Here is a 15,475-nt window from a genome sequence, read left to right as displayed (position 1 = left end):
CATCTAACTCAGAGTATCAGGTGGAAGAGGTTTTAAACCCAGGTATCTCTGATTCTTTAAGACCTATGCTTTTTTTTTTTTAATTTTTTAGAAAAAGGGAGAGCATGATGGTGAAGGAGCAGAGGTAGAGTTTGGGGGAGGGTGGGGAAGGAGAGACAGAGAGAAAGAGAGAAAGAGAAAATAGATATCTTAAGTAGGCTCCATGCCCAACAGCGCAGCCTGACATGGAGTTTGATCCTTTGACCTTGGGTTCATGACCTGAACTGAAATCAAGTCGGACACTCAACCAACTGAACTACCCAGGTACCCCAAAGTCTATGGTTTTTAATATGCTATGCTGTATAACCTAAGGAGCCTGGAATTGTTTTCTGTTCCTTTTTCATATTGTCCTGTATTCTAGAAATTATCAGATATATGTTCTTGGGGCATGTGGGTGACTCAGTTAAGCATCTGACTTCAGCTCAGGTCATGATCTCACAGTTCATTGGTTTGAGCCCTACCTCAGGCTCTCTGCTGACACCTGGGAGCCTAGAGCCTGCTTTGGATTCTGTGTCTCCCTTTCTCTCTGCCCCTTCCATGCTTGTGCTCTGTCTGTTTCTGTCTCTCAAAAAAAAAATAAGTATTAAAAAATATTTATTCTCCAACTTAAAAATATTTTTTAAAATTTATTTTTGAGACAGAGACAGAGGACGAGTAGGGGAGAGGCAGAGAGAGAGGGAGACATAGAATCTGAAACAGGCTCCAGGCTCCCAGCTGTCAACACTACAGAAGGGCTGATGCATAGGGGCACATGTACCCCAATGTTCATAGCAGCACTGTCAACAATAGCCAAATCATGGAAAGAGCTGGAATGTCCATCACCTGATGAATGGATCAAGAAGATGTGGTTTATCTATACATGGCAATGAGAAAGAATGAAATATGGCCATTCGTAGCAAAATGGATGGACCTTGAGGGAATCATGCTAAGTGAAATAAGTCAGGCAGAGAAGGACAGATACCATATGTTTTCACTCCTAGGTCTAACAGGAGAAACTTAACAGGGGACCATGGGGAAGGAGAGGGGAGAAAAAGAGTTAGGGAGAAAGAAGGAGGCAAATCATGAGAGAAGGGGGAGGGGGAAACGGAAAGGGGAGTGATGGTCATGGAGGAGGGCACTGGTGGGGAAGAGCACTGGGTGTTATATGGAAACCAACTTGACAATAAACTATAAATTAGAAAAAATAAAAAATAGAAAAAACTTATTCTCCAACTTTTTTCTTAAATTTTTAAAAATTTATTTATTTTTGGGACAGAGACAGAGCATGAGTTGGGGAGGGGCAGAGAGAGAGAGAGGGAGATATAGAATCTGCAATAGGCTCCAGGCTCTGAACTTTCAGCACAGAGCCTGATGGGGAGCTCAAACCCACGGACCGTTGAGATCATGACCTGAGCTGCCGAAGTCAGATGCTTAACCAATTGAGCCACTTGGGCACCACTTTCCAACTTTCTTAAAACACAGAGGCCAGGATTAAATATGGTAATTTATAAGGGAGTATGCTGAAAAAATCACAGTATAACTTCAGGGTAACCATTTTTCCTTTGCATGTGATCCAGTTACGGTAAGAGCTGCTATTTATTCTCTCTGTGGGTTATATGGTAGATGATATGTATGTTAGATGATTCTAATGTGTTTTAAACTTATGTTGATAAATATAAAAGTATATCCTTGTTCTAAATAATTCAAACTATAAAAACAGAGAGTTGGATGAAAAAAAATATTCTCTTAAGAGTCCTTTGGAGAAATCTTCTTTTTTCCTTTTTACAATTTGGTGATTATTGGTTAAGGCCAGTGTGTGTGTGTGTGTGTGTGTGTGCGCGTGCATGAGTGTTATTTGCTATATTTCATCGAGATGTGTATGTTACTGAATTTGATTATTTTTAATAGCTTTGCACTATTTTATTAATGTTTATTTAGCCAGTCTCCTGAGAGACACTGTTTTTATAAATTTGATATAGGTAGTACTGTTCACAGCACATCTTTACATGTGGTAAAATATTTTATTTTATTTTAGTAGCATTAAGTCATATAAATAGGATGATTGAGTCAAAAACATGGGGCATTTACACTTTTCTACTAAGGAAATAGAAATCTTTAATATTTGCATTATTTCTTTCTTTTTCTTTTTTACATTTCTTTTTAAGCCACCGGGCTTCTGATAGAGTCTGGTGGGAGTCACCAGGTTGCCTGTGGCCCAATGTAATAAGTTAAATATAGTTCTTTAAGCAGGACTTAATTTTAATTGATATAATTTTAATTATTATAATCATGTCAAAAACTCATACTGTTCTCTACAGATTAGTTCCTTTGTTGCTGGCAACATCATCAGCACAAAATTAACAGGCTAGTTGGGGCAAACATCTGTCTTCCAGATTTATTAAAAAAAAACTAACTATTCAGTATAAGAGTTTCAGTTACTGATTACACATATGAGCTCACAGGCTCTGTCTTGCGAGCATGATCTGAGCCACAGGCAGCATCCTGACACGCTGCATTCTGTGTGAGTGATCGGCCGCCGGCAGACCTTGAATTCTAGGGCAGCTGACACCATCGAGGCCCCGTTAAGAGCAAAAACCAAGTTGTGTCTTGACAGCCGAGGCATTAGTTACAAAAGACTGTCCTCTCCTCCTGTGACTAATTTATTCATTTAGTCCCAGGACTCATTATTCCCCAATTGCAGCATCCTTATAAATGTTGTTCTGTTGTGGCCTGACAATCCAGTCACTTCTGATTGTTATGTCTTTTCTCAGAAATTCTAGGTCGCCTGACTCGAAAGTCCAATAAGAATAATGACTCATTTTCTACACGAGAGTGTTCAGAGAAGTTATTGCCCTCTATATTACTGCATATGCCATTTTTTCTTCTGCACAACAACATAATGTAACCTCTTAAAAAGAAAGAGAATTAGATAAATCATCTAGTATGATATTTATGTGCTCAGAATACCACTTTATAATGTGGATGTTTGATAGCCAGTTTTGCTTGTAATTAATCATAATGAGTTTGACTCTTGCAGAAATGCCTGTTTTCATTAAATGACTGCACACATTGACTTTCCCCTTTTGAATGGGCTATTTTTTTTAAATTAGGAGATTAAAATGCATTAATAGAATATATGAATATATAATTTCTCATGCATTTGTTTAGTAACTATGGTTTGATTCCCTAATTATATCTTTTGAGAAGAAATTAATCCTCACAATTTCTCAGTAGAGAATGATGACATTTTTAAGTTCAAATATTACATGTTTTAAAAATAAGAAATACCTTATGTAATATTTTAAATAGGATAACAGTAATAACAATAACTTACTAAGTGCTTACTGTATACTAGCACCTGTGCTAAGAACTTTATTTGCATTTAATTTTATAATCTTTAATCTTTACAACATAGTTACACACTTGGTGTTAATATCTCTATTTTATGGACATAGTTTGCCCAAGGATTTGAATCCAGACCCATTTAATTCCCAAGCTTTACAGCAGCTTTCTCTTCATTCTGTCTTGACTTACTCTGTGTCAGATTCTCTGCTGAATATTTTACATGTTCTATTCCATTTAATAATCTCTTCTCTTTCTCTTTCTTTCTCCTCCTCCTTTTCCTACTCTTGTTTTCCTCTTCCTTATCCTCATTTTCTTCTTCTTCTTTTTTCTTCTTCTTCTAGAATATAATGAGATGAGGAAGTATAGAACTGGAAAGTCTCAAGTATCTTCAGAGATCACATAGTTCTAGATCCATGTTTTTCTTTCAAAATAAGATTATTATGTTTTCTTCTATATAAGATGTGCTATACAAAAGAAGTGGTAATGGTTATTTATTTTAATTTTAATGACAGTGTGTGTAGGAGAAAAGGAATGAAAGAGAAGAAAGAGGAATGGAGAGAATTAGAGAGGATCTAGCTTTACCATTATTATAAGGCATTTAGTACTTGTGTAAAAATGTGTGGGTGTCTGCCGATGGAGACACAGATTGTAAAATCCTACATTGGTTTATTAAGCTCAGTGTAATTACTTGGCCATATATGTGAAAATGAGCCATTGTAGAGTATCTGCAAGCCACATACTGTCCTGGGACTTCTACACGCATGAATGAATATGTTCTGGAAGTGGTTTAGGGAAACTCCGGTCTAGATATTACAACATACACCATTGTGGTAAAAGATGAAAAGTAATTAGAATTGTTGTTATTTCTAAATGTGTGCTTAAATATCATGCAAATAATTATTCTCATTATAACCAGTGAAACCAACTTTAATATGTATATAGATATGATATGTGGATAGATAGATACATAGATAGATAGATAGATAATAAGTAAAGTTTATTAACTCCTAAAAGCATTGGTTGGTTATAAGCAGAGATGCAGAGCTAAGCGGATCACTTGCAGTTCTAAATGTGAGGTATGCTTAAAGTCACCAACTTTTACTATAGATAGTGAGAAATTGGATGTGGGGAAGATAGGCTACACCATGTGTCACTTCCACTGATCGCCAAGGTTGATCTGGCTGATCTGGCTGGCTCGGTGGTGTGCCCTTCCTTTATCACTTTCCATGTGTGCCTCTGCTGAAGTTGTATGTTTGGCCCAAGAAGGTGACCTTCCAAGAAAGAAGGTTCAGTCGTCAATCAGGTACCTGAGTAGTTGCTCTCCTCTGCTGGAAACTGGAAACAAACTTTTAAGTTCCATTTGTTGGAAAAGTTAAGGTGGTCAAGTTTCAGAGACGTATCCAAATAAGGCACTGCATATGGCATTCTGCCTTTAAAATAAGTAGTGAGAGAGAGGGAGAAAAAAAAAGAGAGAGAGAAATAAAGAAGCAGGGCATGGTATATAATTAAAAGACAATACCTTTTAGGGGCACTTGTGTAGGTAGCTCAGTAGGTTAAGCATCCAACTCTTGATTTTGGCTCAGGTCATGACCTCATGGTTAGTGGGTTCAAGCCCCACGTTGGTCTCTGCACTGAGCATGGAGCCTACTTGGGATTCTCTCTCTCTCTCTCTCTCTCTCTCTCGCTCTCGCTCTCGCTCTCGCTCTCTCTCTCTCTCTCTCTGTCTCTCTCTCTCTTTCTTTCTCTCTTTGCCTTTCCTGCTTGTGCATGCACTGTCTCTCGAAATAAATAAACATTAAAAAGAAATAAAAAGACAAGATCTCTTATTCCATTAAAAGGAGAAAGAGAGGCATCATGGGAATGGGAAAGGTGAAACCTGGAGACCAGCTGAGTTTCTTTTGTAGAATACAAAGAACTTGAAACAACTCTCAGAATTGTTGTGCCTCATAAAAGTTGTAGATGTTTAATGTACTCACTATTTTACCTTCAAATTTTTTTACTGGAGCTTTATAATGTTGAGAATGATGCTATCTTTTGGGAATTTGGAGGGGGGAATAGCCCTTTCTTTAATTCCAATGATGTCAAATGCCTGCCAGTCTCTGGCCGGAAAAATCAGGGCTGCTTACTGCTGCTGCACTTCCATGATCAAATTTCTCTTCACCAAATGGCCGTCTCTAGTCCTTAGCTGACATTTCACACCCATTGCTCCATCGCTGTTGGAAGCTAAATCAGCATATTAAGAAGCAGCAATTGGCATCTAATGCCTGCCCTGGAAAAAGTTACCGTGTTTTCCTTACTGCAAAGATCCCCAGCTGCTCTTCCCCGAAGTGTTTCAGGCAGGCTCGGTGATTGCACACAGCATTTCTCAGCTGCAGAGAAGGCACACTGAACACACAGCGGAAGGAGGACAGCTTAAAGACTTAAAGGCAGTTCCTGTCACGGCAGGCCATACTTTTCCTCTCAGCCGCACACACATGGGAATTATCCCTATGATCTGCCAGTGTTTCATTGCCGCATAAGTAGGCGTCCGTTATGGTGGGAGCCGGCAGTGTACGTTTTGGTTGTGTTTGTGTGACAATAGTAATTTCCCACTTCTCCATTTGGTGATAGTATTTAGAAAGGAAAATAATGTACACATTTTAAGAAGCAGTGAGCTCCAAAAGACTCTTGATAGCTTATATAAATGCAAGATCATATGTATGGTATAGCTAATGTTTAAAAGTTGGGTAATATTGGGGCGCCTGGGTGGCTCAGTCAGTTAAGCTGTCCAAGTTTGGCTCAGGTCATGATGTAGCAGTTCTTCAGCTTGAACCCCACATCCGGCTCTCTGCTGTCAGCACAGAGCACTATAGGATCCTCTGTCCTCCACTCTTTCACTTTCTCTCAAAAATTAACCCCCCCCCCCATGGATAATATTCAGCTAACACTAAACCAGGAAAGGTGGGGTCTGCCCTGTGTGCCCTCAGTGACGCTGGTGTGTCCTTTTCTGATTCACTTTGTGGTGTTACCTGTTCTAGTGTTACCAAATCAAGTATTTTGATGTACATATTAAATCCTGATTCAGACGCTTTAGTTCTTAACTAATATTCAAATAACAAAATGTTGCTTTATATTTAGTTCTCAGTATTAGATAGGAGGGAAGAAAAACTGACAGACATATCTCCTTATAAGGAGCTGGATTCTTCTCTCTGTGATAAATTGGGGTGGTGAGAGAAAGGAATTGGAGGAAGAACCAGCAAGCAGAAGATTTTGGATATTATTTTTTCCCCAGTTTTTATCAGAGAATAAATTGTTTGACTCATGTTTATAGAGACAATTAGTAATGAGAGGAAATAATTTGAGATATCTAGGGCATATATTCAAACACAAATAAACAGCATTCAGTGAGAGACAAAACATGGACCTTTCTGCCTTGTCAGTGAGTAGAACAGTATGCTATGTATGCTTAAAGCAGTTATTTAACATGGCTAAGTTAAATTATTGTATAAATAAGACTACCACATTCAATATTTTTCTTAGTAATACTTAGTGATTATGATATTGTCATTTGTCAAGTAAGATTTACATTAGGTCTTTGATTTTTTAGCGTTCTTTTTAGTTTTTCTGTACCTGGAATTCTCATACCACAAAGCAAACAATATATATTTAAAAATACCTCCCACCTGGTGGCATTGATCTAAATTTTTTTAGATTAATATTATTATCCAGTATTTGCGAAGCATCATCAGTGATCAGTTACAACGGAGTAAGGGGTACCTGGCTGGCTTAGTTGGTAGGATGGGGCATTCTTGATCTTGGGGTCATGAGTTCAAGAACCACATCAAACATAGAGCTTACTTCAAAAAAAAAAAAACTTATTAAGAAGGATGGGAAAATAAGTTAAATTTTAATTAATTATCATATTTGTGGACACTGGTTGATTTTTATATGAAATTAGCTGTGTTGTGAAAAGCATTGATTGTATTATGCCTTGTTTGGAATCTAGTGTCTAGAGTCTTAATTTCCTCACCTTCTTTCAGCCATCAAGAGAGAATGCCTTTTTTTTTTTTTAAATTAAACAGGGGAATTTTTAAAAGTTCACTTTGCCTTGTAGAATTGTCTCACTTGATTTTATTTGTTTGTTGGTTTATTTTGCACGTCTTTATCTTCTCCTTTGCAACATTTTCAACCTTTTCTTAGTGGTGTTTCTTGTAAACAATATATAATAAATTCTTAAATTTTAAAATTTGGTATGATATCTTTTTTAATTGGGAGAATCCAGTCCGTTTATGTGTAGCTTAGTGACTAAACAACGCAATTTTATTCCTTCTGTGTTACTGTTTATTGTCTTTCAAAGTTGCTGCCTCTTATTCGTGTCTTGTCCCCGCCTCCACTTTGGTCAAATTGTTTTTCTTTCTTTTTTCTCCAGCAGCAGGTACTTGATTCAGAGGTTCTATGGTGCTTTTTGAATCCATGCATGGCTCCTTTCCCTTCCCTCGTGTTTTCAGTGGCCCAAATAAGGTGTGCTGTTTCTCCACACGGATGCGGTTTTTTTCCTACTTTGGCTACCCTCCTCTGTCTTGTTGGTACAACTGTAAAAGACAGATTATTTCTTACTGGAATTCATGTGATAGTGTGTCTCTTCAGTTTTTCTTTCAGGGGTATTTTTTAAGCATTTAAATTTTATATTCCCACTCAATGCATCTTTCTTTCTTGGGCTGTATTCTTGTTTCTCAGCACATTGTGGATTTTATCTCACTGCTTTCTATTCTCTTGGCTTCAGATAAGATGGCTAAGGCCAGTCTGTTTTTTTTCCCTTTGAGTGCAGCATGTTCACTCTGTCTCAAAACTTGTAAGACTCTTTCTTATAGAAGTTTAAGAATTTTATACCAGGATATTCCTACATGAGGGTCACTTCTGATCAAGCCATGTTACAATTCATTGAGCCATTCTGATCTGTAGACTTAGGTCATTTTCCAGCTCAAGTGTACTTCTTTCAGAATATGTTTACTTGTAGTCTTTATGTTTTTTTTAAAAAAAAATGTTTGGATTTACATGTTGGTTGCCTAGATCTCTTCTCCACATTTTCCAGGTTTTCCTTTATTTCCTTTTCTTTCTTTAGTCTTCATTTTGAACTTCTTATACTTGAACTTTGAGACTACTGGTTCAGATTTTCATGATTACCTTCTCTTTTAATCCATCCACTTAATTTTTCTTCATGGAAAGTCATAATCTATTTTTGTTTTACTCCCTGTGTTTATTTTTTTTTCATGAGTTCATTTTTCTCCTTCATGTTTTGTTTCACTTACGTATATTCTGATCATCTTAAATAATCCCTCTGGACTTACAATTTTTCTCTCTCCTGGGGGTTGTGATCTGGTATTGAAATACACCTAATGCAAAAATCCCATAGGGGTTGAAAGGCAAAGCGTTCTTAGGGGCCATGTTGTAATAGGTCTTATCTAGACTCTTGGCACATTCCTCTAGCGCAAGAAAAACTCCACTCAACTTACTTCTTTGTTATATTTTTTTCCAGGCTTGTAATTATTTTAAAAATAATTTTCAAATAATTGCAAACCTATACAAAAATTGCAAGATCAGGAAAAAAATGCAGTCATGTCACATTCACCCGGATTTCCTTGAAGTGCTTTATCTTTCTTGCATGCACGCGAGTGCACCCCCCGACTCCCAACAGAACAAGTTGCAGAAAATTATCTATCTTGGCTTTTTGAGGTCAAAATCCACTGCATCCAAACTTGGGATAAGTGCCACATAGACGCTAAATTTTATCTTTTCCTAAATCTCCTACTTTTCAGTTTTCATGTGAGGTTGTACAACTTCCCATGTTTTATCCCACTGGGGAAGACACTCGGTACTGTTTTTTGGGGGTTTTTTCCTCTTGGATCTTGTTATAGATTGATATGTGTCCTTCCTCAAACTCACTTGTTGGAGACTCACTTGAAATGTAACTGTATTTACTTATAGGATCTTTTAAGATGCAATTAAGTTAAAACAAGGTCATTAAGGTGGGCCTTCATCCAATAGGAATGGTGTCCTTATAATAAGGGGAGGTTAGGACACTGATGAGCATAGAAGGCAGATCATCTGAAGCCACAAGGGGACATAGCAATTTACTAGTCGAGGCGAGAGGCCTCTGAAGAAACCAACCTGGCTGAGAATTTGAACTCATACTCGTAGCATCTAGCAAGTAAGCACCTAAGTTTCTGTTGCTTAAGCACATGGCCTGTGGTACTTTGTTACAGCAACCCTAGCAAAGTAAGGCAAATCTTAATAGACAAACTTACCCAGAGATAGCTGACTTTTCTATTGGAAGGTGATAAACTTAAAATCAAGAGCAAGACAACAACAAAACTGTTGGTTATTTTTTCCCCTTTCAGTGTTACACAAAGTAGAGTGGTAAAATGCAGGGCACCGAAGCCGTTGTTATCATTTGTATTTGCTTTGAGTCTACATACTATTAGGTGTGATGATGGATAAGTTTATCTCCCATTTCTGTACTGTACTAAAATACCATTATTACTGCTGCTAGGGTGCTTGGACATTTGAGTCAGGAGAGAAGGTCTGCTGTTTAAAACTGCAAAATAAAGTAGATGATTATTTCTTACCCAAATACGTTTCAAGTGACTTAAGTACGGTTCTAATATTTTTTAAAGGAGAAGGCGGCAGGCAAAAGTTTGAGCCAAATATTTGTCTCAGGAGCTGGATGATTGCCAGGAGTTAGCACACCTCCCTAATGTGAAATTTCCTTGCAATACTTCCTACACACGTATTATTGATAGTCCGTACGTTCACTTGGAATGCCGACTACGGGAACAGCTGAGAAGACAGTTTTTGCGAGAAGTCTCATTATCTTGGTGTCCAGAAGAGTTGGAGGAAAACAATATCCTCCAGCTTCTGCACGTTCTCTAATGACCCAGCACATACGGCTGACTGGAAGAATGAAGGCTTTTAGCGTTTTGAACACAGGAGTAATTCCTTTAGTGTCTGTAAAAGATTAATGAAGGCAAATATAACTTTATTTTTTCTTTAATTTTTAATTAGGCTAAGATGGCAAATTTAACAAATAGAAGAAAAATATAATCAAGCCCACCAAAAGTATTTACCTGTCTGCACTGGCAGCCTTTGATCCTCTTGAGAGTCAGCTAGAAAGGAAATCAGACATTAAGACTGAAAATGTAAAGGCTGAATTGTTATTCATTCATCTGATTCTTTTAAAATAGCATGATTCTTTCATAAAAGCATGGATATAAATAAAAAGAGATGAGAAGAATATATATTGCCAATATTTAAACAATTGATAGAAATCTTTAATACAGTAGATAATATAGTTTTTTTAAATTTAGTACCTATTTATTTTACAGTAATATGGAAAATAAACTTACAAAATTTGATTTATAAAATATACATGTTTGACATAAGAAATAATGAAAATGAGAAAACTTGAAATTTTATTGTCTGGAGGTAGCCATGATTTATATTTTTCATATATATCATTTTACTATATTTACTTTAAAAGTAAATATACATGTTTAAAAGTTAGGGTATGACAACATATTTCGTGTGCATGTACGTGCATGGATCAACTCCTGTTGTACCCAAGATTTCTTTATCGTCCCCAAAACCCAGAAACCGCTAGGGAGACCGAGTCACGCATGCAAAAGCAAAGGGCTTTATTACGGGTTTAGGCTCCCCGGGGCCTAAACTCAGGCTCACAGACTTTACCTGTGTGGTAGATCCATGCTGAGAGCCCCGAACAAAGGTGGGGCAAGGCTTTTATGAGTTTGGGAAGGGGGAGTTACAGGAATCCAATTATTATTGACAGGTTTATCCAATTACAACATTTAGAGTGTTAACCAATCACAGAGTAGACCCAGGACCCAGGACCCTCACATGGGGTGTAACTAGTCTTAAGCAATAGACCTGCCCTTAGGAATGTTAAGGGTATTACAAGGGTGGTCCCTCTTGCCTTGAGCAATGTGTGCTCTTCTATCGTCTCAAACCTGCATCCTTACACTCCTAGAAATATTTCAAATTTATTATCTCAGTTAATCTTCACAGTTACATTTTAGAGAGAAATTATCTGAAATTCAGATAAATATATATTCCAAAATTGCAAGATTAATTAGTGGTAGACTTAGGGTCTTTTGAAACTGGGAACACCTGGTGCTTCAACAATTATGTTGTATCATTTCCGTAACATATTATTACAGTTTGTAGATTTTCCTGTATTTCTGACTCTTCCTTTATAACATGCTTTCTGTGGTTGTCTAAACTATCTTTTGGACATAACATAGTTGAGTCTCCTTTGAGTAGATAATTAGGTTTTACTTCTGTTTCTCTATTTATGAGTAACTAATGCTGGGATACGTATTCTTGTACATAGTATTTTCCAAATCCTGGATGACTCCCATGAGTGAATTGTACAAATTAGATATAAAGCTGGGAGTATGCGTATTTTAGGTCTTTTTACTACTTATCCTCAGATTGATCTCTGAAAGTTTTGTGCCCCTTTTTGAGGGTACCTGTTTTTCATGCTTTACCAGCATTGCAGATTATCATTTGAAAATATATGTCCGCTATAAGAGAAAGGTTAGCACAATCAGGAACTTTTGCTGTTTTCCCAGCTTTCTGGGGTGACATTTGTCAGTCCAACAGCAAAGAGACAGAACAGTTTATTTTACTGGACCGATGATTCCTCAGGCTTCTCCTGTGCTAGACCAGCCAGCTTCCGGGGTGTGGCTGGAGCAGGGCTGGATATCCCTGGAGTCAAGAGTCTTTGAAGATCAGTTCAAGCTGATCGACTGGATCTGGATCACCTCACCAGGTTGAGGGTTCTTTTGAGTAGGTCCACTTAACTCCAGAGAGATACCTGAAACTTTAATAGGGGCTGAACTTTTTGTTTAGTTGCATATCTGTGAATTCCACCTTTAAGTCTTTTGGAAAGGTGTGACCCTCATTTTAAATATCCTCACAGACTGACAAGCCTGAGATCCAACAACAAATAATTTAAAGACACTCAGAACTAGAATTACATTTACAGTGCATTGCTGAAACAGTTTTTCTCTCTAAAAAAACCTCCATTATCAGAGATAGCCAAATTGAAACTAATGCATTGGTGGGACGAGTCCATTCTTAATTAATTGCCTCTAATCTAGGCATGGGATTTCAACTAGGCAAAAGGTAAGGAGGGCCTATGCCTCTACCGCCAGACTCTAATGGGGGGTCTTCCAGTGGCCACTTGATGGCCCAGCAATTTGGCTAAAGATAGTAATATAGAACCATGGAGGCGTATCACACCCATACGCCCAGGATCTTGAACAAATTGGCTGTCATTGCTGCTTTTGTAAACTAGACAGCACCAGATATTAGAAACCCTAAAAGAGACCCTTACCAAATTAACCATGGAGACTGGCAGAAATTGGCTAAACTCTCCTTCCCTTTGCCCTTTATAGGGTAAAAATTCCCCTTACACCAAAGAGGACTATGCCAGGCTTAGGGGAACAATGTTACTTCTACAGGATAGTCGAGCTGTGGTTCATAATATTTGTCAAAAAGTATGTAAATACTATTCTGTTAATGGTATTAGGAACATGTAGCCTTAAACCAGAACAGTGGTAACATAGCTGACCCAGGATTGGGTCAGTTACAAGGCAGAGGGGGGAATGTATGGATGCAGGTCTGAAACTGACTCCATGAAACAATAGAAGGGCACACATTGCCCAAGGCAGAAGGGACCACCCTTGTAACATTCTAAATGGCAGGCCTAAAGATGGAGGCTAAGAGTAGTCACGCCCTACATGAGGGTCCTGGGCCCACTCTGTGATTGGTCAATACTCTAAATGTTGTGATTGGGTCCTGCCAAAAGTAACAAATACTCTAGACAATGTGAATGGTTAAACTTGCTGTCAATAATATTGTATAATAATGATTGGATCACTGTATTTCCTGTAACTCCCCCTTCCCAAACTCATAAAAGCCCTACCCTGCCTTTGTTCGGGGCTCGCTCCACGTTAGACCCAGTAAGTCTGTGAGCCCGAGTTTAGGCTGGCTGGGCCTAAATTCGTAATAAAGCCCTTTGCTTTTGCATGCGTGAAAAAAAGAAAAAAAAAAAAGAAAATATATGTCCGCTATATAAATAAAAATGTTATCATCAATTAAAATGTTCTTTTTTTAATGTTTATTTTATCTTTGAGAAAGAGCGAGCAGGGAAGGTGCAGAGAGGGGGACAGAGGGTCTGAGGCAGGCTCAGTGCTGACAGCAGCGAGCCTGATGTGAGGATCAAAATCACAAACCTCGAGATCATGACCTAAGCCAAAGTTGAATGCTCAACCGACTGAGCCACCACGTGCCCCTACCTAAAATATTCTTTATGATATACCATGAATTACCAAAACCTTGAAAATCTAGAGTTTTTAATGGCACAGTTATGTGAAGTTTCTCTTTTCCATAGAGTTTATATGTTCACAGAACATTCATTTTATAGAAAGAAATTGTAAATATATTCTTGTCATAGAATACAGAAGTATATAGTTTATCAAACACAATGTACAATTTAATGCAAACATTCCTTATTTATTTAAAAAACTTATTAAAAAAGAATTAGGATATGAAATTTTGAAAACTAGATAACCAGATTTTATTATTATTTTTTTTTATCATCTATGCATTATTGGAATTAAAAAGAAGCCCTCTTAGGCTATTCTTAATGACTCTGTTTTTTCATTATGTATGATTGGAACAACAAGTAACATTTTGTAGTGCATATAAAATATTTGCATGTTTAGATTAATTAAACTTGAAAACTATTCACCAAAATGATCACATAAGGTCATTCTATTAGGATAAAAAACTTCCTTTAGCTATTCGCTTTCATACCTTTGCAACTTCTATGCAATGAAAATGACACTGTGGTGTGTCAATTTAAATTGCAGTGTTTAATTAAATTTGGATGTTATTTATCAAACATACTTTTTTGGGTAAAATTTAAGTTTGGATGTTGCCATCTATCTACTGGTTTTTTATAATTGTTAATATTAGTAATCCAGATAGTAATTCCTTATTGAAATATTTTCGCTCTCTTTTGAAAGAGAAATGATATGAAGAAAATGGATATTTTAATTTTAGGAAGTGTATTATATAGTCATTCATATCTATAACATTCTCAGTATTTTAATTTTAATTGATGAAGAAAGATACATAGATATGAATTATCACTATTCTGGATGCTATAATCTTAGTATTTTAAGTACTTTGACTTAAGAAACCTTCTCTGGTTGACTGTCATTTAATAAGTGCCCTCCATAGGAAAAAAAAAACAGTTGATAGCGACCATACTTAAAGAGATAGAAATAATTATCACAAAAAAAACTGCCTTTCCTGCACACTTAAGATAACAAAATAAACCAAAACACTGAGGCATTTTTGTAAATATATATTCTGTATGAAACTCTAGTTTTATATGAATTAGTGTTTTCAGTTTTGTTTTATGTGGACAACATGATCTGTATGTGAAATCACAAAAGAGCTTTCAGAATTCCCAGTTATTTCTATATAAAATATTACTCATTTAGAATAAAATCTGTATTCCTATCAAGGCTTATCAGCTCTTGTTTAATCTGTTTTATCTTTTCCTGTATGACTTTATTTCATTTTTCTTGGCCTTGTGTTCATAGGCCTTCTCTATCCTCATTCTCATGTAAGGGTATCTGCATATCTGTTTCCTTTCCCAGCTCAATGCTTTATCTCCTTGCCTTGGATCTCAGTGTGAAGGTCGGTTGATGAAAATAGCCATGTTTGACTACACTGTTTATATCAGACACCCCATCCACAATTGTTTTTCTGAGTTAGAGCTCCTGTATTACCGTTAGAGCAATTGTAACAAATTGATAATTATTCAAGCTCCTGTTCATTTATTTCATTGTCTCGCTCAGTCCTAATGTCCACAGCGACCTGTTTCAGTTTTTGTTCTTTATGTCTTCAGTATCTCACATGATGCCTGATGTACTGTGATTGTATAATAAATATTCACTGAATGAAAACTTGCTTACTGATAAACTATAGTTCTATTTCCTTAATGGTCTTTCTAACAGTCTTATTGTTGTTTTTTAATCCT

The 15,475-nt window shown here is 36.9% G+C and overlaps 1 protein-coding gene across 1 annotated transcript in view; it reads left to right on the top strand.

Moving 5' to 3' along the window:
• The window catches only part of CACNA2D1 (calcium voltage-gated channel auxiliary subunit alpha2delta 1), a 446,724-nt gene that overhangs the window by 97,397 nt on the left and 333,852 nt on the right, over positions 1-15,475 (top strand). The window lies entirely within an intron of this gene.

The sequence above is a fragment of the Suricata suricatta genome, chromosome 2 (assembly GCF_006229205.1).
Source record: "Suricata suricatta isolate VVHF042 chromosome 2, meerkat_22Aug2017_6uvM2_HiC, whole genome shotgun sequence".
NCBI lineage: Eukaryota > Metazoa > Chordata > Mammalia > Carnivora > Herpestidae > Suricata > Suricata suricatta.
Note: the sequence above shows the minus strand (reverse complement) of the source record. Positions and strands in the feature narration are given on the sequence as shown.